This window comes from Chroicocephalus ridibundus, chromosome 1 (genome assembly GCF_963924245.1).
Source record: "Chroicocephalus ridibundus chromosome 1, bChrRid1.1, whole genome shotgun sequence".
In the NCBI taxonomy this organism is placed as follows: Eukaryota; Metazoa; Chordata; class Aves; order Charadriiformes; family Laridae; genus Chroicocephalus; species Chroicocephalus ridibundus.
In genome coordinates, this window is record NC_086284.1 from 109279876 (window position 1) to 109305919 (window position 26044).

Consider the following 26044-nt stretch of genomic DNA (forward strand, 5'->3'; position numbering starts at 1 on the left):
TTTTTCCACATGACCTGATGTTCCAGACATCTTCCACGGCAATAGCAGAAATGCTATTCCTTGCTATGTCAGGTGATATCTATCACCTGATATCAGCCCCACATCTCAATCCAAAGTACCACTGAACTTGGAAAAGAGACAAAAAACAAGTCAGTAACCCACGGCTGCAAATACATGGGCAGTTCCCTTGAGATCAGTTACGTTGCTGACATGAACCAGTGTTTTCATAATCAGGAACCTGTTTAGGATGTGAAGAAAATACTATTCCAAATGAAACACCAGGGGAGATTTAAGTACGCAGAATGGAATTGCTTGAATTGGTACCTAAAGAGCACACTACAGTGCTAATATTGCTATTCCTTTGAATAGTTTGATGGAGTTTTCAATGACAACAAGACCATTGAAAAATTCCTAATTTGTGGACAGTATTGGAAAGAGAGGTAAAAAGCCAGATTTTTTTTTGTTTTAACTTTCAAAGGTGTGAAAAATGAAGAGGAAGCAATAGGGTGAGATGAAAGAGAACGTAAGACAAGAAAAGAAAACCAAGTTTCTTTTTTTCTTTTTTAACAAGAAAAAAAAAAAAGAGAAAAGGAAAGGATATAACCTCTATGATTCTATCGTGTTTTAGACATATGGTAGCTCATATTGGTCATTTTTTATATTTTGTATGTAATGCTCACCAGCAATTAGTTCATGAAATAGCTGCTTTGAAAGATTTTAGAATAGACTAAAATGGCATGACAACCCCCACTGAGTTCCTACAACAGACAATTGCTTGTCTAGCTGAAATTGTGGGATTTGAATTCATCTTGTCCCATCTTCTAGTCATTTGGATCTCATCCAATGAAATTTCTGTGCTAGAGCAAAGTGCTTTCAACTTTAATTGATACGAGTGGGAGCCTCGAGATCATAGTTAATCTTAATGTCCTGTTAGTCAAAGTAAATATGGTGGGTGACTTAAATCATTTTGCCTAGTACATTGTAATAAAGCAGGCAATCATATTTTTATATGGAAATTAAATAAAACAGGATAAATTTTATTAGTGAAAGTATTGCTATTTTAGCTTTCTTTCTATGATCAGTTGACCACCTCTGAACACAAAGTACTTTGGTTGTGTACAGTCTAACTTCTAATCACATTGTGCAGCATGAAGTAAATTATCTTTTGAAAGTTTTAAATTTACTTGGTTTCCATGGTAACATAGTTATAATCTCCTAAAATAATGTATCAGGTTTGTCTTTAAAGATCTAATTTCCATAAAGCTATTTTCATTACCATTAATTAAGTTACAATCTTTTAATAATTTACCAATTGTGTTCCTTATCAACTTTGTCCAGGATTTGTGTCACGCTAACTAGTTTAAATATTGCCTAAGTCATCTCATATTTGTTTTGAAATATAAGAATTAACTTCTACACTGTTGGAGTCTACCCAATGGTTTTTAAATATGTCTAGACATGCAATCTGTGTCACAGAGTGCTTCTAGGCCAGTTTTAAAAATTGCTTCAGGCCAGGATGTGGGGACTTCTTAAATCTGATCATTAAGTTATTGTTTAATATGTTTATAGCTAGGGACAAATTATTTTGCTTTTACAATAAAACACTAAAAGCTGTCATTAAACAGGCCTGTGTGTGAGGATAATTGGTGGGAAGGAGTGTTTAGTTGCATTATATTTTGCAATAGTTAGAAACAGCCTAACAACAGACTGTAAAGCCATAGCTCAGGAGGAGAGTGATAACATTGAAGCTGATCATGAGATAAATTGCCTGAAGAAAAGGGGTTTTTTCCAAGTGATTTCAAGCACAGTATCAGTTGTGTCATTCTTCTGCAGCTGTGTGCCTGTATGAGAGAAAGGCAGGGATTTTGGAAAATGTAGAGGAAGTCACTGGAAATCAAATGAAGTTTCTGAGCAGACTACAGCCTGCTACCATTTGTTTCTATTGCGTTTAGAGAGATACTCTGTGTAATGTAAAAGAATTGTACTGAGTAGGTGCAAAACCTCAACCTTATCTTCTTAAGTCAAGCAAGGAAAAAAATAGAAAAAAAAAGTCAAACTTCTCACCATTAAAAGGAACATATGTATTTATTTTATTGCTTCCAATTTTCTGTATTGTTATTGTCATTTTATCTGCCCTAACTAAAACTGGCCCTAAATCATAGCTATAATATTTTTTAAAACATTTTGAAATAATTCTTATTATGCTAATATTTCTCTCTTCTGAACTCCTCGACTACTCATGAATCTCAAATAATATTTTCCATTTGAAATTTCAGCCCAGATTTTGTGTATTAATATCATTATTATTATTTCATTATTTTTCGGTCAGCCAGAAATAGTAATCAAATATATGTTTTTAAATGGTTAATTTTGTCCAAGCAAGCAGAAAGTGGTTAACATCATATGTAATTACTTTCTCCTGAGACTACTGTAATTGGGAAGGAGGAAATATCACAAATTTAATAACAGCATTTTGTTCCATGTACTGTGAATGTTGTCTGTTGGGTTTGATAGTTGGCTATATTTCCTTCATGACCAAACTCAGAACTTAAACTGCTTATAGCGGTAGGGAAAAGATTGTTAGATTCTTGGGAAAAAAAACAGCATAAAAATATGAAGGCCTACCTGTTACATTATTGTAACTGTTTGCTCCACTACCCAGTCTATACCAGCAGTCTGATAAGAAGACGTTAACATTGCTTAAATATGTATTGCCTTGTTTAGTTCATATTTATTTTGTTCTGCTTTTTATGACACTTTTTAATATCTCCTGCATTTAAGAACTCTTTTAGATGTCAATGAATATATACACTGTACCAGTTATGACATTTTGTGGCCTGTGTAGGTCCCCATAATAAATTTAGTGTTTTTTTATCTCTAATCTTATGATATTATTAGAACACTTTAAATAGAACACATAACAAAGATATATGCTTGTAAATGCAAGAAAAAAAGAAAGTATAAACCGCCATACACACACCCCTGTAAGAATTATTCATAATAGATAAGGAAGTCAAATAGATAACCTATATATCTCCCTCTCAATGCCTCTGCTACTCAGATGTTGCAAACCAACGATACTCCACTGAAAATACTTGAGCATCTGACACAAAAGTAGAGAAAACCTTCCAATTAACTTGGAATTCTTTTCCCTTGGTCAGAGCCTGTTAAGATTTATAAGCAAAAGGAGGAGATTTATTACAGGTAAACCAGAGAGTTGGCCATCTGTATTATAGGGCTCTGAATTCAAATGAATGGATATGAATTCCACCACTTAATACTTTCTGGCTTGTGAACACTATGTTAAAAATGAAATTTATATCACTTTAGAGTTCCAGTGGGAAAACTGTCATGGGTAATGCTGGTGTGGACTGCATATTGATGGATTTTACAGTTTTGTCACATTAGCAATACTTCCATGATCATTTATCTTTCTGACAGTGACTTCGACAGTAAGAGACCCACTGTACAGAAATGTTGCACTTTCATTAAAAAGCAAACCGTTTTCCCTACCTGGTGGTCTCGAGAAACAGCGCATGTCTGCCTTGTACATTAAGACTGTAGGGAGAGTAACCTTGAGACTGCTTTGCCTTGCAGACCCTCTGTTACTTCCTAGTGGTGGGGATAGTAATTATTTTATTTTTTTTTAATGCAAACAAGTGGTACCTGCCTTTACTCTTGGACTTTGGAATCCCTTTTTCAGATTAAGTGAAATGCTAGGAGGAGAGGGATTCCCAGCGACACGACCAATTCCGCATCTTTTTATGTTGTAATGACGGTACTTTCACAACTGAACAAATAATTGTATCCATCCTTCTAAGATTTAGGAGAACGCTCTGGACTATGATAAAAATCTAAAGAAGCCTTGAAGTTATTTTCTATGTTTTGTCCTCTCGTAGATGCAAATACTAGAGAATAGTACCAGTAAGTTTCAAGGACATGTTTACTTTTTTTTTTTCCTCATGCACACTGTCCCAGCAAAAATCTCTGACTTACTCATTTTCACCTGAAAAAATTGGAAATAGATGCTGGCAATCTAAAACTGCCTGAACCCAGAGTCTAGTTTTCCTTTAAACCTAATTAGTAAAGAGATAAAACTTTATAAACGCTTGAAAACAAAATTCCCAGTATTACATAAACTTTTCCAAAAATACAGCTAAAGGATTCTTCTTTTCAAAAATACATTTTGCAGGGAACAACTTCTGTAATTTACCAGATTACTGTAAGCAGGATTTAAAAAGAAAACATTTTGTGAAATTAACTCTACTGGCTTCCAATTGATGCTATGTAATAAAATAGATTTTGTACACATTTTTCCTAGATGTTACAGTTCGTTCTACTACATTGGTTCATTGTTATAGAAAATTATCCTAATCTGTTTAAGTGAGCATGAAAACTGTATTTTTCACTAGACTTTGCAACTATGCTCCCATTAAGATGTTAGTGTGTGAAGGCATTAGTCAGTTGTGCATTTCCTGATTTCTTCGGGAAACTGATATGCATTCAGAATATAAGACTGGTCTGAATCATTCTCATTTTCTTCTGTTACATAAGTGATAAGCATCAGTGTCAGCAATAAAAATACTTTCCTTTGCACTGGCTGCTACAGTTGGATGTTGACCAAAAACCTACAAAATTATTTTTTAAAGCAAAAAATTGATGAGACAGCAAGGAATAGATGAAAGAAAGATACATTAAAAGAGCCCATAAAGTTTTGACCAGCATCATCAGCAACATAGAGGAAATTTACTCTGAGACAGATATGACACAAAATTCAAACTCCAAACGACTTGGATAGAGAAAGCTCTCCAGCAACAGAACAAAATAAGAAAAATATTTTTGAGAAAGAAGAAATAGAGAGTATAGTGTAGCAGATGTGTATGAATCAAGGGGTTATTAGCCAAACAGAGGAATTAAAATGATTAGTCTGTTGTCACTAGCAGGATACAATTTGATACAATGCACTGCAGTCCATAGAAAGAAGGTAGATGATTGAGCAAAAGACAAAAGGGAAAAAAGAGAATATGCCATAATTAGTAGTTCATTGTTCTGCTCAATTGTAACATCTTTCAAATTAAGTCAGTATTTGAAATATGCAAATTACTAAATTCAAAGATGTTTACTTGGCTTAAAGTGGGGTTCAGAACTGAAGAAAGTTACAGTCTTGTAATTTAGCTACCATTCTGTTATGTTGCAGAAATCCAAGTGTAACAGAATTGTTTTAAATTTGACTAAAAATTATATAAAATAATTCTGTTAGAAGTTTATTAATTAGGTGTAGTGAATTGATTTTTTCCTTCTTTCTTTCATTATTATTTTGGAGGTCAGGGAAAACACATAGCAAAACACTCCTTTTGCTCATCCTTTAAATTATTTTTTTTTTTTCAGGAAATTTCACTGAAGCATTAAATGCATTTGTCACAGGACCTTGAAAAAAATAGTTAAGTAAAACAAGGAATAAGTTTTTTATTTACTATTACATGTTCAAAGCATTTTGCAGTTTTTTTTATGATTCCTGTTACCAGGAAGATTATACAAATATTTTTAATCATAACCAAGTAATCAAGCATCTCATCAAAACATGAAGACTTAGCTGTACTTTGACCTGCAATGGATTAGAGAAAGCAGGAAAAAATGTCTGGAGAGGAGCAAACAGTTCTTACAAATAAAAAACTTTTCCAGGTCTCAAGTTTAACTTCTCGTTCCAGAAATATCCCACTCACACATAATTTCTCTGTTTCATAGCAATTTTAGAAGTCTGGAAGTCAGTTCAGGAAGAGAAGCTCTCTGTGAAATATAATGGGCGTTCCACTCTGCTGAGATTTTTCTCTGCAGATTCAACAAAAGTTTCCTTTGGAGTACTCTAAACATTTTATGGCTGAAAAGCTTCCTCTCTTTGGACTGCCCATGTGTTTTATCTTCCTGTGATGTCTTCATCAAAGGAGAAAGTTATTTGCAATCTTTGTTTTTAACTCTAAAGGACTTTTTAATCCATCATCTTGATTATCTCTCATTTACAAAATCATCAACAGTTTTGTCAGCTGAATGTTCGAAAGATGAAATCAACCCAGGAAATTTTATGGAGATAACAGGGAAGTTTTTTATTTCCTGAAATATACATGCTATCAAAACACTATGCATCTGGCAATGAAATATTTTAAAACTATTTAAAAACAGCTTCCAGAAATATTTATCATTTCTATAATATTTTTAATATGATCTAAAAACTAAGAACTGGGGACTTTTTCTATACTGCTAAAGCCTATGGCAAAATTCCTGTCTACTGTATCAAGAAGTGAGATCTCATTTTCTTTCTGAAGGACTTTTGATACTAAACTGCAAAATGGTTTTCAAGCTTGCCAAAGCCGTCTTCCATGGTGTAAAGATAAAATGACTGTCTTATTACAATTAAATCCTTCTAATCATTGAGAATCAAACTATTATCTTAAATTTTCTATGCATGGTAATTACAATGAATATATTCAATATGAATACATACTTCAACATGAAATGTACCTACAGAAAAAGCGAACTAATGGTGACAGCTAACAACTATTTAGAAATACTCTAGTCACTAATGGTCAAACTCTATCTTGAACTAACTAAAGTAAGGAGATGGAAGGAAGACTGAAATATGTGGCACTTAATCTTTTTCTAGGAAAGTCACAAATTCTTTATTCTAAACACACCTTAGTGTAATTCTGTTAGAGCACATGAAGAAACATTTCTGTTAAGTTTTCTGGATGTAAATGGCTTTTATGCTCACTTTTCAAATAAAGATGAAAACATTATAAAGACATATTTCATGTGGCAATGCCTTCTTTTTGGAAGATTGATAAACTACCTTGCAGACTACTGAGGCACTAGAGACTTGAATGTACCTGTACTTAACTGAATACTGATGTTGCTTTCGTGTTCAGTGGAGCTGCACTGGCCAAGAGGCTCTTGTTGTCTCTCTCCGTAGTTCATATAACGGGGACATGGATGGGCCTCAAGACTCCTCACGAACAGAATCTTACATAAGCAGTCAGAAATAAGACTTATCTCGGTGCATCCTCTTCCGTCAGACATGCCCAGTAAAACACAATGAAGAGTCGTAGTCCTTGGCCTCATTCTGTCCGTACAATTTCTACCTTGAATATGGCCTTGAATAAGGATATATGAGTGTCAATATGGGGAAACTATACTTTTTAATATTTTTTTGCAGTTGAAATCTTTTTTGAGCCATGAATTTTTTCAAAACCTGAAAATAAACAAACACTATAAATGAAAGAACTTTTGAGGATTTTGGTGGTTTTGAGTATTATATTTGGTTACTATTTCAGTATTAATATTATTTGAGCCAATGACACGAAGATTTTGCTTTTTGCTTCCTTAAATAAGCCTCTGCTGGCAGCAAGGCTTGCTAACCAATAAGCACTGATTCCCATTACTCTGTACTGTAATACTGTACTCTCAGATGCTTGAGCTTCACCAAAAGCAGGTAAGGGATTAATCATTCATGGCTTTTTAGAACATTACATAAGTATAAAAATTGTTTTGAATTAACATAAGATAGTAGTGAATTTAAGCAAAACAAAATCAAAGTAAAAACTCATTAATGATTTCTACAAAACAGTTCATCCCATGCATTTCCTGGGAGAGCAGATCATGTCCTGTGTTTTTTTCTACAAGGGCAAGTAGTGATACGATGAGGGATAATGGCTTCAAACTGGAAGAGGATAGCTTTACATTAGATATCAGGAAGAAATTTTTCACTATGAGGGTGGTGAGACACTGGATCAGGCTGCCCAGAGAAGCTGTGGATGCCCCATCCCTGGAAATGTTCAAGGCCAGGCTGGATGGGGCTCTGAGCAGCCTGGTCTAGTGGGAGGTGTCCCTGGCCGTAGCAGGTCCCTTCCAACCTAAACCATTGATTCTATGATTTTCTTAATGGTTGTATAGACTCCTTTACACACGTATTTCCCCCAGACTCTTAACACAGAAGGAATATAATTCACCTTTTTTCCATCTATGAGAACAGATATCCCATTTTCTTAAAGTATTTTAATATAATTAACATATACTGTAAGATGTTTTACAAATTTGGAGAAGGCAGAAAAATACTGCAATGCTGAGCTCAATATGCATATAGAGGTGACAAACTGCAGTGGATTCCTTTGTAGATATGTAAAAGCCTATACATCTGTGCTTAATGAGAAAATAAGATTGAAGGCATAAAGCAGTTTGTAGATAGCCGTAAATATTCATTATACTGTAAGTACTTTTTATTAGGTCACAGAATTTTTAATAATACAAAAGATAGCTGCATTGATGAATAAAGATGAGAGTGGCTGAAGAAAAAACTAATCTGTTATGTACAAAATTAATGAGGGATTGAGCAAACAGGTTTAGAGACCAAAATCCAGAGGTTTTTTTTTTATCTGCACTTTTCTGATACACTTAGTCTACTTAATAATAGTTTTAGAAATCAGATAGTCTCTGAAATGTTTTCATCAAAATGTAATACCTCAAGTTTGTGCAAACTAGTACGAAGATGAGAATATTTTTGTAAGTGCTCTCCTAATATTTCATATTACTATTGTAATAATGACTGTCATCTTATTGTCATAACTGGTGACAAATTAAAGTGTCTTTTTGACAGTTGTTTGGGAGATTCTTCATGGGACCCAGTGCTGTAACTTAATAAAAAAAATCTTAAAAAATTTCCCTAAATAATGTCAAAGATGTGCATATTGTTTTATGGAACTAAGATTATTTGTTTCTTCAGTTAAAAAGATGTAGCAACCTCAAATAATTTCTCATCTTTTCTTGGCTAAGAACAAACATACACAGTGAAATGCAGACGTCGACACCCATGAGCAGACCACTAACATCAGACACTAATGACTGTACCCAACCTGTAGTATCTAAACTGAATCTCTGTAGCAGCGTGTAGAAGCAGTGGCATTTACCATGAATAGTAATCAAGTACCATCCGCTTCTATATTGCCTGCTAATATGCAGGTATACACACATCTGTTTTGTAAGGATTTTGTAAGTATTTTCTCTACATTTACTCAGCTTCAGACTCTAGACAAGATTTGCTGAGAGAGGAAGCACAGAACACATAGCATTCAAATAGGATGGACAGCATTTGGGAATATAGGGTAGGATTCATCCAAGGGATTTCTTCATCTGAGCAAATCCCTTGAGGCTCCCTTAAGACAGGCACATCTGAAGTGTTTGGCAGACATTTTCTGCCAAATTATATGAAATCTCCAGTCCACTCTGTCTCTCTACTAACTACCCAGGATGCTGAGGGGAGCTAGAACAGATGCAGACGTTAGAAGTTAGGTGAGGTGACTCCAATCAATAGCTTCACACAAATTCCAAATATTTCTTGTCAAAACCACCCAAAGGATACATTTAAATGCAGTGTGTACTCCTTGTAAAGATAAACTGTTGTGCTTTAGGAAGATCGTAAGCAAAGATTTTGGTAGTCTTTCCAATGATATAAAATCTTACTCAGAACGAGAGATGTTCAATGACACTTGTATGGCGTATCCTTTAAACAGTAATTAAGTGGAAAATTAAAATTATATCCTTACTAAGATGGATCACTAGGGAAGCTGAACTGTTGCCTTTTCCTGTAACTCACACTCATTACAATTACAGTCCAAAACTTGCTTACAATTTTAAACCGTTAGTATTTAAAAACAATTATGTTAATTTAGGTATGCAAATCAGTGTAATTACTGTTGCTTCCTATAGGTTTCCACATAATCAATGTGAGTTGTGTCTTCCTGCTGAGGTCAAGACCAGAATTTCCATTTTGAGGCAGAGTTTTGTGTCTGTTGGAGTGATTAAAGTATCTTTCACTTAAAAAGCTGCTGATATTTTCTTATAGCTCATATACTGTAACTGTCAAAGTAAAGTGCATATGATGTTGTCCAATTATTGGAGTGAATTTATATATAATTAGCATTAGCATTCCTTCAAAAATAAATGATTGTTGATTTACCTTCTTTTCCTTGACTGTAAAAAATGATAAATGGAAGTACCATTATGTAGTGTGACTCACATTTTAGTGCCATACAGTACATGTCTTTTGTGTTCATCTACACTGTGTTCACTCAACACAGTGACTTTTGGTAATGCTTGATATACTTTAGCACATTTTCCCCTTCCACAGGTTCTGAAAGGAAATCTCTCAGTCTAAACTGCTGACCTGTGTTAGCAACATCCATAGAAAAAAAAACAACAACAAAACCAAACCAAAAACCGTATGAGCATTGCTGACACTTCATATAGCTTTACAGTTTTGAGAGCCATTTAAAAGGCATTCATCACTTTAAGCAGGCTATATGTGATATTACTGTTATAATTGTTGTTGTTGCTATATAAGTTGCTGGTAACAGTGCTTGTACTTCAGATTGCCTGAAACTTCCTGTTCCTTGATAAGCTGATGTTCTACACTAAAAGCACCAACACTTTAACCAGACTGAACCTGTGCAGACATATTTTCAAGTTTGGGTGTCTTGCCCAAGGTTACTTTTACAAAAAATTCTTTACAATGATTTGGTTATTTCTGTAACAATATGAGGGAGAAAAAAATGCTTTAGAAGTAATTAAAAAATGTTAGGGGGCAGGGAGGAAGTTGCATTGCTCTCTGAAGGAATGCTGACTTTTATTCTTTAAGCAATGATGGGAAACTGGAAAACTGCTCAGCCTTGGGATCAAAGTTGTCATTTTGTTCATACCAGTGAAACTTTGTGTTAGTGCTACCCGAAATATAAATGCCAAAAAAAATCCTGAAAAAAACCAGAGAGAACTTCATACACATCCATCGTGTTGTGGAGTTTTGCAGCTGAGTAATCTAGAGAATTCTTCTCAACTAGGCTTTTCAGAGCTGAATGATGTGGATGAGATTTGTTCTTGTTTGTGGCACTTGGCACGTGGAAAAGCAGAAAGACGTTGTCTCTTGTGTTCTCAGCAGTGACCTTTCACCCATGTGTGGCAAGGGAATTAGGGACAAAAAGGCGTAAACAGAAACTTTGCAATACAGAAAGCTGAAAGTTGAACAGTGGGAATGTGAAGAAACCTGTGACACAGACCAGGTAGTGCAAGGAAACAGTAGAGAAAGGAGGAGGAAATAGGAAGATGGTAGGAGGAATGGGGAGAAGGATACTGGAGAATCAATAGGAAGCACTGACGGGTGGATGGAAGAAGAGAGGGACCAGGTCCTAAAATGGGCATTTGATACACGCAGAGTAGAGAAGGGCCAAAAATCAAAGCAGAAGGGGATATGGCTCAAGATGAGCAGGAACTGGGGTAAAAGGTTGTTTAGAAGAGAAGACAGTGGCCATGAATTAGGGTAACAGAGGTCAAAAACTAACGAAATTTTATTCATGTACTTTTTATTTTCACATAAAACCCTGAAAGCCATAAGGTTAAAGAGACCACTTAATTTATCAAGCCCTGTCCCTAAAAGGGAAAACTGTGAAGTCTAACACTTCTGAATCCTGTATTGAGCATAATTTTACACTGATTTGTTTTTGTACCTGAAATGTCTGTCAAGCCCAGGACAATTTTCCTTTGTCCTATATTCAACTCTTCTCTCATATATTTATAGAGCAAAATCATATCCTTCACCAGATTGCAGTGTGCTAGCCTAAACAAGTCAGGCATTTTCAATCATTTCCTGTAAAAAGATTCCACATTCCCCTAATCATTCTCTGTGCCTCTTCTGTCTCGAATTTATCTATCTTGACAATAGGTAGATTAAACTCAAATGAATATTCTACAAAAAGACTCAGTAGTTCCTTGAAAAAAGGTATGTTTTTGTATATATAAAGAACTAACACCTATATACTCTGGCATCACATCTGCCTTTTTCACAGACGCAGTATGTCCCTGCCTGTGTGCAATATGATACAGTTTTACTACAGCAATTTCTGTCTACTGCAATGAGTTTGATAAGAAACATCTGAGAGGAAAAGAAGTACGTGATGATGTAATTGGCAAATATGGCACTGCATGAGTGACACATTTCCTTCATTTTAATTGCCATTGTTTAGTTGCTGAATACTTTTTACTTCTAAAGGACATGGGTTTTAAATGTACATTTTGAATTATTATACCCTGTATAAAAAAGCAAGCCCTGCTATTTTTATGTCCTCTCCTAGCCTTCTAATAATAATATAGAAAGAAAAATATAGAACTAAGACATGTCAGCTTATGTCGTGGATACCAAAAAAAAAAATTTCAAAAAAAATTATAAGGAATGAAAATAAACCAAATCCTTTCTATTTTGGAATAAGAGCGCATGGAAAAGCTAAGCTCTGTTTTCTGTACTTCTAAACGTACTTTCATGCCCATGTTCAATTAATGGTTTTGCATTCAGACATAATATTAGTGGAACAGAAATTATAATCTTGAGAAAAAAACATTACATTGGTATTTCAGTTACATAATGTAGTCTGTTCACAAAATAGCCAACGTGCATTCACTTCTACATAGTAAACACTCTTTCAAATGGAGTTTCTTTTTATTTCCTCGTTCACAAGCAAAACTCATAATATTAAATCTCTAATCAAACATATGAGATGTAACCTAGAGGCTTCAGAGAAGAGTACCTGCAATGTTTTGGAGATTCTGGGCATTCTATGTAAACACCTTGACTAAATTATGTAGTTTATGCCCACATTCATAAGCTCAGTTGCTGTGCCCTCCTCACAGAGTGCTTACAACATGTTTCCTAATAAGGTCCAGTCACATTGTAAAACCTGTAGCCCTTTATAATGAAACCACTTTACTAATAATGCCATTAAAATAGTGATTGAAAATGCCATCTTCCCTCTTCAGAATCATGTATGTATGAAATTCAGTCATTTAATTCTGATATGCTTCATATGAAATCTAATTTTAACAGACTGTCACTGAAGAGAACCTGCACTTATGTGATTTTAAGTCTTCACGCAGTACTACAGATATACAAATATCTCGATTTAGACCTTGAATAAGACAGTTCATTCTCTGAAGAGATTCAAGTCCAATAGATACTGTAAAACTGCCGTGGATTAAAGATGGCAATCAGAAAGTTTACTCTATTCCTAACACTGGTAAAACATTAAGTCTGTGAATTGAGGTTCTCTCATTCTTTTCTCACAGGCTCCATTAACTTAGTCAAATCACTGTAAGTTATCCCTGAAGAATTATAATTTAATATAAAGCTAACATTTATCTCCTTATGTAGCTACTTCATTTTACTGCATATTATTTCTTTGATTCTTTTAATACTTTCAACAGAACAAACAAGCTGAGGAGATGAGTTTACCTCAATATGCAAAGGTGGTAAGATTAGAACTGGTCACTGAATCCAATTCTAGTTTTCTATTGAAAAAAAAGGAACTTTCTAAAAATTGGAGATAATATAAAACAAACATACATAACTGTCTTCTAAAGGTATTTTAAAGCAAAAGATTAAATGTATTGACTATGTAAACTATATTCAGTGTATACATCAAAAAGAATATTGACTGCTGACTTGATTACAGACCTAAGAACTTTGATGTAGAATAAACTGAGAATGGTAAAGTTGTTTGGTTGTTGTTTTGTTTTGTTTTTTTGATCTGGAGGAGAAAGGTATTATAACAACACAGTCAAAATTGGACAGTTGTTTTTAACAGTTATTCGCCAGTGATGAAGGGGGAGCAAAGGTATTTGCTATATAACATAAGAATCACTGCTGGTCTATTTTTTTTACAAAGAAATATTAAGGAAAAGAGGCTATTAAAGACAATAAAGTGTCAAAATACATATTTTTGTGAAATGTTTTTTTTAACCATTTCACAGAGGATATATGAATCAAGGCATTTAAATTCTTATAGTAGAATATACTGAATAGCACACATAACTTCTATCTACTTTTGGAAAACATTACTGTTTTATATGGAAAAGTATGTCAGATGAAATATAACAGCATGTTTTATGGCAGTTACAACAGGTTCTAGTAATGTCATTAAGAATAATAATTCCTAATGTTTAAATGGCATTTTCCATCCATAGATATGAATTACAAGAATAAGAGAAAGAGGAAGAGGAAGAAAGAACAATGAGAAATAAGTAGAAAGAACGACTTGACTTGTTAACAATCTAGTAACAGAACAGACAGTACTCTTCTGTCTGTTGAATCCCAATCCAATGTTTCACCGATTCAGTTACTTTATAGGGAAATGTATTTGAAGCTCATCACATACCTACTACATAAAATATGTTTTAATATCTAGAGTTAAAAATATGATAGCTGGTAGCAAAGCCTTGATTTTGTCACAGAAATAATGATGTTATGTGCTATTTACTTTATTTTGTTGAAGAAAAAATACTAAAAAATTCCAGGGATTGTAGATCAAAATATAGAAAAGTAAAATATTTTTTAGGTAACATAGCAAGCACAATTCGGTCATACATTGAAATAAAGGACTTTGAATATTCTTTACAGCAGAAAAATTATGAAATGTAATCAACTACTATCCATTGTTATTGGCTATTATGCAATATTGAAAATAATTTTGATGCATTGTATTAACTACCCTCCCTTTTTATCTTTAAATTTAATGAATCAGAAGCAGAGACAGTCTCATAGAAGAAAGCAAGCTTGGAATAAGTTTTCTGATTTCAGAAATGGACCTCTTAAGAAAAGATTTATGTAGTGACCCTTTCTCATTCTGATATTGTACCTCTAACTGGATGAATAAAAATGGGGTCATAGCAGGATAATATCAACAGTTTAATAGTGAAAATGGTGCTTCTTCAACATTAATTGATATCTAGAAGATTCAGTTGTATCTTCTTAGGAATACAAATTAGGAAAATATATATTAAAGTTTAAACTTACAAATAAAATAAAACTATAATCGACAATGCATTTTTCTCCTTGTGAAGGACCAGATAAAATTGTTTTATGTTAAGGATGCCAAAAATACATTAACCATAGCAGTCATAATGAAATTAATTTTCTGTAAGGACTAGTTAACACGGGTCAGATCCAGGTATTCCAGTTGTGTGCAGTTGTACTTCTGCACACTTGTACGTTTCTATAGTGAAAAGAAATAGGTATTTTTGCAAATTTCTATGGTAAAAAGGATATTATGCAAATATACCGGAACAGCTGCATCAAGTTGCAGTAAAACAGAGTGGAGATTATATTTTACTTCTCCTGTTTGGGTTTTGTTTTTTTTTTCCTTTCTGTTAAATCTTGACCTTTGACAAGGAAGGAAGGACCCCGCAAGTTAGAAAACAGAAAACTCAATGCTAATAGAGTTATATTCCACAGAAAAATAGCTGGAAAAGGGAGCACTGTAGAGCATGAGCTCTGCACTGCCACCTGATTCCATTCTTCCAACAGAATTTTTCAGCTGGAAACTGTTGGCATACCTGGATGGAGCTGAACTGCAGGGTCTGTGGTTTGCACTGTGGGTAAACATTTATATATGTTTTTGAGAGGTAAAGCCTCATGAAGTTAACTTATTTCATTTATAAGAGTATTGCAAATAAACCTGCACTATTTTTCCGTAAAAATGTCATAAAAATTCCAAACTCTTCGTTATTGTGTGTATTCTCAGAAGACATAATCAAGAGCTTTAAGAGCCTCTTGATACTCCTTGGTGGAATAGCTTGCAATAGGTTTGAAGAAGCTCTTACTCTCTGGTGGGTCAAAGCATACCTTAGTGTGGATTTACAAAACTGTAAAAGCTCCAGAGGAGCAAATAACATGAGTTTAAAGAGGTACCACATAGATTAGCCTAATGAATCTGAACTTGTAAATATAGGACTTTTTTTTTTTTTAATTTGTTTTATTTTTTAGGGATTAAAGTCTTAGGTGACTTTAAATTATTGGTTTGTATTTTCATAGCTCTTTAGAATAGTTGTCCCAGCAGTTGCAAGTGTCATACAGCACACCACAGGGGCCTGATCTTTAGGTATTCATGTAGGCAAAACTCCTAGTCTTCAGTGAGCTTGGTCTGTTTAAAAACATAAGCTTGGTGTAAGGAGCACTGAAATAACTAGACACACAAAAGCAAATAAGGGAAATTTTCCACCTTGAACTCTCTCATTTTAAGTATATGATACATAACCAATTTCTCTTAAGATTTCCATCATTTGTAGCCCTACTGAAGTGTCATGGAACTTAGAGCAGAATTCATCCCTCCTTTGTTTTAGGAGTGTTTAGTGTTTGTATTACAAATATAGTGATGTCTTGCTAGTGTTTAGCAAAGCTAAGGGAAAAACAGTAGAGGAAGCTATGTTTTTAAGATAAACCTTACCCATTTTACACTCTAGTAAAAGTAACAAAAGGTAGATCCAGTTCAGAATTTTAATTCTGAGAATTAAAATGTATCTGGTATTGTATATTGTATGTATGACATTTCTAATTAAAGTTAGCCATGGCTGAACTATAATGTAAAATGAAATGACCAGAATTAATCCAAGTGGTTTTTTTTCATAAGAAGCCAGAAAATGTGACTTGAATAGATTGACTTACAGCTCTATATACTACTATATATATATAAACTACTATAAATTACTTTAAGTAATGTTAAGAATCTTACTTAGTTCAACTTAGTTCTTGACTTCATCAAGGCTTCTGACACTGTCTCCCACAGCATCCTCATAGGGAAGCTTAGGAAGTGTGGGTTAGATGAATGGACAGTGGGGTAGATTAAAAACCACCTGAAATATAGAGCTCAGAGGGTCGTGATTAGGGGCACAGAGTCTAGTTGGAGGTCAGTGACGAGTGGTGGTCCCCAGGGGTCAGTACTGGGTCCAGTCCTGTTCAATATATTCATCAATGACCCGCATGAAGGGATAGAGTGCACCCTCAGTAAGTTTGCTGATGACACAAAGCTGGGAGGGGTGGCTGACACACCAGAAGGCTCTGCTGCCATACGGTGACACCTGGGAGACCTGGGCGGAGAGAAACCTTATGAAATTCAATAAGGGCAAGTGTAGGGTGCTGCACCTAGGGAGGAATAACCCCATGCACCAGTACAGGTTGGGGGCTGACCTGCTGGAGAGCAGCTCTGTGGAAAAAGACCTGGGAGTCCTGGTGGACAACAGGATGACCATGAGCCAGCAATGTGCCCTCGTGGCCAAGAAGGCCAATGGCATCCTGGGGTGCATCAAGAAGAGGGTGGCCAGCAGGTCAAGAGAGGTCATCCTCCCCCTCTACTCTGCCTTGGTGAGGCCACACCTGGAGTACTGTGTCCAGTTCTGGGCTCCCCAGTTCAAGAAGGACAGGGAACTGCTGGAGAGGGTGCAGCAAAGGGCTACCAAGATGATTAGGGGACTGGAACCCCTCTCTTATGAAGAAAGGCTGAAGGATTTGGGTCTTTTTAGTCTGGAAAAAAGACAACTGAGGGGTGACCTTATCAACACTTATAAATACTTAAAGGGTGGGTGTCAGGGGGATGGGGTCAGGCTCTTTTCAGTGGTGCCCGGGAACAGGACAAGAGGTAATGGGCACAAACTTGAGCACAGGAAGTTCCACCTAAACATGAGGAGGAACTTCTTTCCTTTGAGGGTGGCAGAGCACTGGAACAGGCTGCTCAGGGAGGTGGTGGAGTCTCCATCTCTGGAGACATTCAAAACCCGCCTGGATGCGTTCCTGTGCAACCTGCTCTAAGGTGACCCTGCTCTGTCAGGGGGGTTGGACTAGATGATCTCCAGAGGTCCCTTCCAACCCCTAACATTCTGTGATTCTGTGAACAAAGACAAGGCAATTTGATTAAGTTGACACTATATGCCTACCCTGCCTGTTCTCTCTGCACTGTTCGAGCAATATGATCCTTCTCCGGGACTCTGAAAAAGTTGTGCTTTGTGATGTACTATTAACAGAGGAGACCTGGGTCAAAAACATAAACTATAAAATAATTTGTATTTTTATTTTGAGAATGTCATCCCCCGTACTCTAGTGGTAGATAAGCAATAGTTCAGAACAAGCAGTCCTAACGTGCATTGCAATTGTACATCTTGCATAATGTTTTCAGCTGAAGTATTGCTGATGAATTTCCATGGTGTGTAGTACTTCCTTGATAACTGCTGAGGTTTTCCAGTGGTATCTGATCTGGAAAAGCATTTAACCATCTTAGTAAATTCTGCTCAGTTTTGGGTTTATTTTGACATAAATATGACATGACTCAGTTTTACTAAGGTTACTTGCTACTAATAACTAGAAAGGAGAGGAAAAGCACAGGAATGTTATGTGGTAGTTTTTTACTGCTATCACATGACTTAAAAGAAAAGTTACAGCAAAACAATGAAAAATTCATTTACTGACTCTGGACACAAAATTCCATGGGGAAAAAGCTACAACATAGCTATTCTCTGACTCCTACACACAAGGAAGGTATCGCAAAGCAGAGATCCATACATCTTTTATATCTAGAGTAAACTCCTGGGTCTGTAAAAGTCAATGGTGAAGCTGACATGGATTTTAACAGGGCCCAGAATTTACATTTTGTCTTTAATTTTTAATAATAACGCCATTCATATTAATACATTTCAGTCGTGCAGTGACTTTCAAATATGTGATACTTAGATATCACAAGATAAGCAAACACAAGATTTTAATGAAATATTAGTAGATAAAACTGTAAACTAGAACATATATCCTTATGAAATGCTTTTTAACAGCAAACACAGCTATAAGCCTCTCGATCAAGTCTGATGAGGCAACACAGCATAGACTATATATTATGAGGGTCCATTTGTTCCCATATTCTAAAATTCAGAACACACTGTGTGTTTTTTAACAGAAGTTATAGCTCATAATATGAAAAACCATCTCTATTGCCTTTATATGATCAAGGAGTAGTGTGATTGGAACGATTTAATTGTAGTGTAATTTTAGTTTTTGCCATAAATTCTATGAGAAAAGGTTTCATTTTGTGATCCCCCAATGTTCTGTATGTATGTCTGTCTTTGTGATGTCTATGACCTTGACCAGAAAACAAACAAAATCCTAATATGAAATGCACTGATACAATACTAGCAGGACTGTGAACCAATTCAGGAAAACACTGAGAGACTTGGAGTCCCTGATGTTAAACCAGCTATCTAGTTCCTCATGATGTTTATTATTGTTTTAGAAACATGGAGGTATGTTTAAAGGAAAGCCCCTAAGAATCTCAGTAGGAAAGGCAACAAAACAAAATTCTAAACCAATGTAATAAGCTATCCATATGATTATTTAAAAAAAAGACTGATTAGAATTTTTTTCCCTCACATAAAATGTCCAGTAAGTAGCATAATGTGAAAGAGTGGAACTTTAAAATAATTGTCTCAAAGGTTGCTTAAGCTTCTGCAAATCGATGGCAGGCTTGCAGGCTGATAAGAAGCTTGCTTGTGTCTATCTAGCACCTTCTGCAGACCATCCTCCTGCTTGCCAATCACCACCCAAGGTTGCCATCAGTTGAGGAGGGTGTGTTGCCCCCCCAGCTGTAAAGCTGTAGGCCTCTGGCTACCAGAGTGGCCAGACCCTGCCTAGCCTGGGGCCCATCTGAGCCTGTGTTGTTAACTCCAAAATTGCTGAAGCAAAATGACTGTGCCAAGCACTGCCCAAACAGCAATGGGGCAGGAAAAGCTAATACGGCAACCGTGTAAAATGACAATTGGCTGGGCAAAGGCCACCGTCACACTGATTGGTCAAGCTACGGACCTACCTGGGCTAACTGGCATGGCGACCCACCACAATTTGGGAATCGGGACTGAGACTCCCACCACTATCAACCATGGATCAATGGGACGCCTCTAAGCTTCCGGAGAACCGCCAAGACATCATCGGGCCTGTGGTGGTGACTATACTCTTGTTACGCTCCGTAATACTGCTTCTCTTTTCTGCCTTTCCTCTACTTCTGCCTTTACTCTATCGCTTGTCTTAGTGACTTTTGCTGGGGAATAACAATAAACCTGCAGTGAGCGGCATCTGACCTTGTTTGCATCTTAATTTCACACTTGGAATCATATCGAACCTCTCCCGGGCCTGATGTAGTTGGACCGGCATGTAACACATAATCATTCACATCTTACAAACAAGATAGAAACAAATGGGATTCTGAAAGGTTACTTGAGGGTACCACAAGTGGGCAATATATATAATTTGAACAGAGTCCATGGTTACAGATGACATTTAGCTATTGTGATTCTGAAATATTGAAAAGTATGACTGAACCCCACCCAAGCACCTAATCAGATAATATCGCTGCAAATAAGGAGCTATAGAATAAGACAGTTTTCGTAAAATGTGATTTATGTATGTTAGAAACATGTCCATGGGCACACATTATAATAATGACAGGAAAGATTAATATAATAAATATTCAATAAACAGAAGGAATAAAGGCTGCTTGGACCATTTTTGTTTATAATATCTGGCATCTACTTTTATTTTTTTGGTAGTCTGAGATGCAATAGTGATGACAAAGCCAAGGCTTAGAAAATGTGTATGCCAATAAAGGAATAAACAAGGCCTACATGTAGGCTACTTAGAATTTTATCCTCCCAATGGGTTAATACAAGCCAGGGAAACAAAAAAATGGGATATTTTAAAACGGAGAAATTTCAGTGGATCCTCTTTTAAAGTCTTATTGGCAAATGTGGAAAGGAGAACAAACTCATCTGTAGCATACATTAAAAGATTGGTGTTTTATTTAACTTATGTATTTGTCTTTGATTACCACAACTGAAATGAATTGCTTTCCTTCTGCTGCAGCTGACCTGTGTTTTTCTTCCTCTGAGAGCATGGAACAGCTTCATCTCTATATATCTCTTTGCCGTTTATCTAAAAAGGACAGTGTCCAAGAGAATCACTCATTGTTTCTTTGTTTCAATTGGAAAGAAAGAAAAAAAAAAATGTACGTGTCAATCTTTATAATTTCTCTTTCTCTCTTAAGTTTTCTGTTCTTTGCTATCCTGCTGGTATCTTTTTCCGTATTATAGGAATTCAGTATTCCTTAAAATAAAATATCTTTTCGTTCATTGTTATGGTTCAGTTTAATTAAACTGCTCTATCAGAATTCCACTCCAGAAGCAACAAGGAGTCATGTTAGCTCACTGGCTATATGTAAGTTTCCATCTTGTCCCTGATTCTTGTATTTTCCTCAGCAGCATATCCATTATTTCATGAAAGGAAGAAATATTTGGAAAAGAATAAGAAAAAATGGTCAGATTAAGTTTCAGAGGGCTGAAGCAAGCATCAAACCAAAGACTGACTCAGGTGAAATTAATTTAGCAGCAGCTGCTATCCCTTAGGTGGTTCATCTGGGCCTGCAGGTCAAGAATACAGAAGAGTCTACCTGAAGGTCTCTTCTAAGGAGGAGTTAAGTCTCCGTGGTCTTGATCTAAATAGTACGTGAAGTCTGGTTGACATACAAGTGTGTTGTGAATAGGATCAGTAGATCCTGACTCTTTCTTCCAAACCCAGTTCCAGCTGAACCTCTTGACTCACAAAGACTAGGGACAACAAAATGTTTTATTGCCATCTTGAGGTAGATCGTGACTGTCAGTCTTCATCTGAATTCTGTACAAATACGGTCTTCACCTGCAGAAAACTTATTTCCTGCATGAAGAATGAGGTAAATCAATGTCTTTGGATGCTAGTTAAATCTAACAGATTTCTAGAACATTTCTTCTAACACTGTAGTAATCTGATGAACTTGGCATTAATTGCAAAGCTACTTGTAAGTCATAGGTGGTTGTTTTTTTTAAAATGTTGGCACTCTCATCCTCGTCTACCATGTGACACTTAGCTGGCAGCAGCAGCTTACATTTTCTGGAGGAATACTATGGATTTCTTTCTAAGGTTCTGAAGTGAGAATAAACTGTAATTACTAAATGCAGGTGTTTATGCTCACTGTGCTTTACTGGTGAAACTGCATTGCTGCCAACAATTAATGGTAGTCTGCTTATGTAACCATTTACTGCCAAAAGTTCTGCTCTTAGTTTCCCACTTTAAAGTGGTTGCTGACTCAGATAGCACTGAGTGGCTGCTGACTTGTGCCATCTAATTTTATTTCCCCTTTTTCTTGCTTTTGTGAACCTCAGTTTGAGAAACGATACAATAAAGCTTTAAAAAGTACTATAGCTACAGCGTCTGCCTCAACATGTCTGTCCTCTTGAGATTAAAGTGAAAATGAAAATCATCAAAAAATATGAAGTATAAAAGAAAAAAGAAAAAGCATGTAAGTGTGAACAGAATAGACAAATGTCAAAGGGAAGAGAAAGAGCATCCCTCCTAGGAAATCTACCAGAATTTACAGAATGGAGATTAGGAAATAGCAATAATATTAAGCTGTCCTGATCAGATATTTATTCAGATGAAAAGGATGATATGTACATAATTCAGGAATCAAATGCTAAGAGACAAAATGATGAATAAGGAAGCCAGGAGGTAACATTGAAAATGATTGTTAAAAGATTAGAGGCTTGTAAAAAACTGACGATTCAATAAAACGAGATTCTGCATGAACTTTTGGAAGAATTAAAGAATAGCTGTGGGAAAAAGAAATAGTTTTAGTATACAATTTAACAAGTTACCGTGTACTCAGTAATTAAAATAACCTAGGGACACATAGTCCTTTCTTAGCAATGTCTTATCCATGAGAAAGACCAGATAGAATAATATACAGCAACTAGTACTACTCCTTGTTTACAGGAGAAACAAAGTCTATCTTAAATTACTGAAGGCTACGTTTTCATACACAGAGTTTGAAGTACGGCAAAACCTTGAAACCATAATTAAAACAAGTGGATCTAAAGGGTGGGGGAAAAAAGGCATGGGAAAATTGGCTATCAGCCAGATAACAAAGGGTCACTCAGAGTGGCCCAAAGGGGAATCCACTGACAACTGATATAAAAACCAAACAATGGCAGTGACTTGAGCTGAAGAATCTTGCTCCAAAATGTGTATGCAGAAAGTCAGAATAAACCGAGTTATCATTAGCTATGGTGATACTTAACATGATAGATATTTTTAAATAAAAATCCCGTTTCTTTAATATGCTTTTTTGTTAGTTATATGTTCACTTGCTGTCAGAGTTACAAAAGTGAGAAAACTACCTTCTTTGACAACATTCATTTTACTAGCCTGTGAACACAAAAGCTTATAGATTTGCTTGTGTAAGAGTTTTTGTTTGTTTGTTTTATTTTTAATTAACTCATCATTCAGTACAGTATTTGTTTCCATTGTCCCCAACGTTAGTTTTATCACAGTGGCATTGTTATTGCAGGGGCAATACTCCTAATATACAGTTGGTGGACAGAATTTGTAACTTATTAGATTAGCCATTTTACTTTTTCCAACATACTAACTGTTCCAGTAATTATGTTTAAATCTCTTTACTCTTTGTCTTTCAAGAGACGCACATTTCTGTAGTACTTATTTAAGCAACAATGCTTAGAAAAAAAATTGATAATCAGAATTTAAGGTTACAAGCTGACGGGAAACTGGCAGTTAACAATACATACCAGAACTACATTTCAAGATTAATATTTGCATTTCTTCTCAAAATTCTTGATGGAGCTCAAGGGTTTATACATTTATATATTTAAATATATGTATATTTATATATTTAAAATCTTAATAAAACAAGTCAGGCTGCCAAAATTAGAGTTAACTAGACATTTCATACCTAAGACTATATCTACTGTTCTATTTCAGTTCTAAATGTCAAACTTTTTTTTAAACAAATTTGGAGGGAGACCCTCCAACCTGGAATGTTAGTGATTATCAACAAGTTTCTAACATTTCAGTTGAAATTTTCGTCTTTCTAATCATATATTGGTATAAGGTAGTTTATAAATGTCCAGCTCCTGTGTAATGCATTCAAAATTTTCTCTCTTTTATAGCTCTTCATTGGTACTCCTCTACCTCGAGCAAATCAGAAAAAAGAGGAAGCGTTTGCCTGTGAGGATTGGTCAGTGCCAAAGCTGTGGAGAAAAACTGATGCCTTTCTAAAAAATTCAAGTGTCCCCTTTTTTATGTAGCCAGGTCTTGATTTCTATAGGAAGTGTTTTTAAAAGGAAAAGGATTTCTTTTGGAGAAAGAGTCATATTGACGGATGCAACAGTTGGTTAGGCACCAAATGTCATTTTTGAGCAAGAGACAATCAATGTTTATACACAATCACAGGGACTTGACACCTTTATCACAAGACATCTTCAGAATACTTTTAAAGAAGAGGAGCATATTCTGGAAATGAGAAGTCTGGTTGGTGAAGTAATAGTGATTTTGATTTCAGGTGAAACCGCTATGTCTTATCAAACTATTGGAGTGCTTTGAGGGTATTTTTACTGTAGTCACTAAACAACATATTGTATAGCATGTATTGTACGTAGATTTTCCTGACAGCATTTGATAGAGTTTCATATTGGAAGCTAATGTATATACTGCAGACTTATGGAAAGCACACAGTTTTTCTGTTGTACACAGTAGTTGATAAGCCAACTAGTCTCTCCAGCCTTATGGCTTCTGTTAAATAGGCACAGGATGTAAGACAAGACAGAGAGTTTCTTCTAAGAAGCCAAAGTAACTGAGTTCATTTATCTCCTTATGGTGGAAACTACAGTTTTTATTGAGATTCGTGATAGGAAAACCTGATATAAAAAAGAAAACCCAAAACCAAAAAAAAACCAGTGAAAGGTAATAAGAACTACAAGAACTATAGGATAAAGAAGTGTGTGCCATTGAAATGATTTATGTATCTTATGACCTGAGTGGTCCTGACAGTTGTGTTTTGACGTAATAGAAGTGTGTTTTTAATAACAATGGCATCAACAGTGAAACCCTTTACAAGACTCTAGAACAAGTGGTCTGAAATATCAAATTTTCATCTCCTTGTTTTTTGTGTTCTTTCTCTCTCCCTCTGTTTCTGTTTTCAGTGACATAAGAGCTGTTAGCAGACCATACAGAGATTTCCTGGGAATGTTGCTTTCCTTGAAAAAAATTTACTGTAAGTATTTTCCAGGGGGGAACAGAGCAGGCAGGAATGAGAAAAAAATGTATGAAAAGAAAGCCAAGGGAACCCCAGGACTGAGGAGAAAGGGACCCCGACACCAGCATCACATTCCTCCCAGAGAGATGTGGACGCACTGGTGGCTCACTGCAACATCCTCAGGGCACAATATAGGGTAAGATGGAGGATAAAGTGGAAATAGTTGTAAAAGCTGGTAGAGGAGCTTTACCTTCATTCACTCTTCTTCACTTCCTCCCTCTATTTATTTTCCAGCCTCTGTCAATGGGATTCAAATGTATGCAAGCATGTCCCTTATCAGAAATTCTACTATAGCATTCAAGGGGCTTTGCTGTACTGTGATAGGCAAGGAGTTTACATCACCATGTCCTCCAAACACATTAAAGTCAATTCTATTTCCTCAGGGATAAAATCTGAGAGAGAGGACTGCGAATGGGAATTATTTACCTGTTGTATACAATGATTCCCCAGAAAATATATCAAAAGGTTCAGGGAAATAAAAATACTAATAACGTTATTGATATAATCATCTATGAATAGCCAGTGAGCCCACGGCACTCATGACACAATGGGTAAAAACTAGAAAATCTCCTTCCTTCCAAATAAGATTTCCATTGCAAATTTATGACACATAAACTGATGCTCAGAGATATGGTTTGCAGGTCCTCTACAATCTTTTCCAATATTTGACTATGCTATATTTAAACGTATATATATATATATGTTTCTTCCCACATGATTTATTATTATTTCATCAACACCTATTCAGCAAAACCTGTTTTGATTGATACCTGTAAATTCTACAATAACAATAGTAACTAACAGTAACAAGTAATTGTGGTAAAATAAGATGGTACATAACTAAGGGTCTGTTATAGCTTGTTGTTTTCTTTGAGTTTTCAGAGGGCATAAAATAATAATTCTGATATCATAATTACTTGTATTTGTATTATGTCAAATTTCATAGGTACTTACTAAAAGTCTAGCCTGAGAAATGGACAAAATGGCATGGTACTGTACTATAAGACACAACA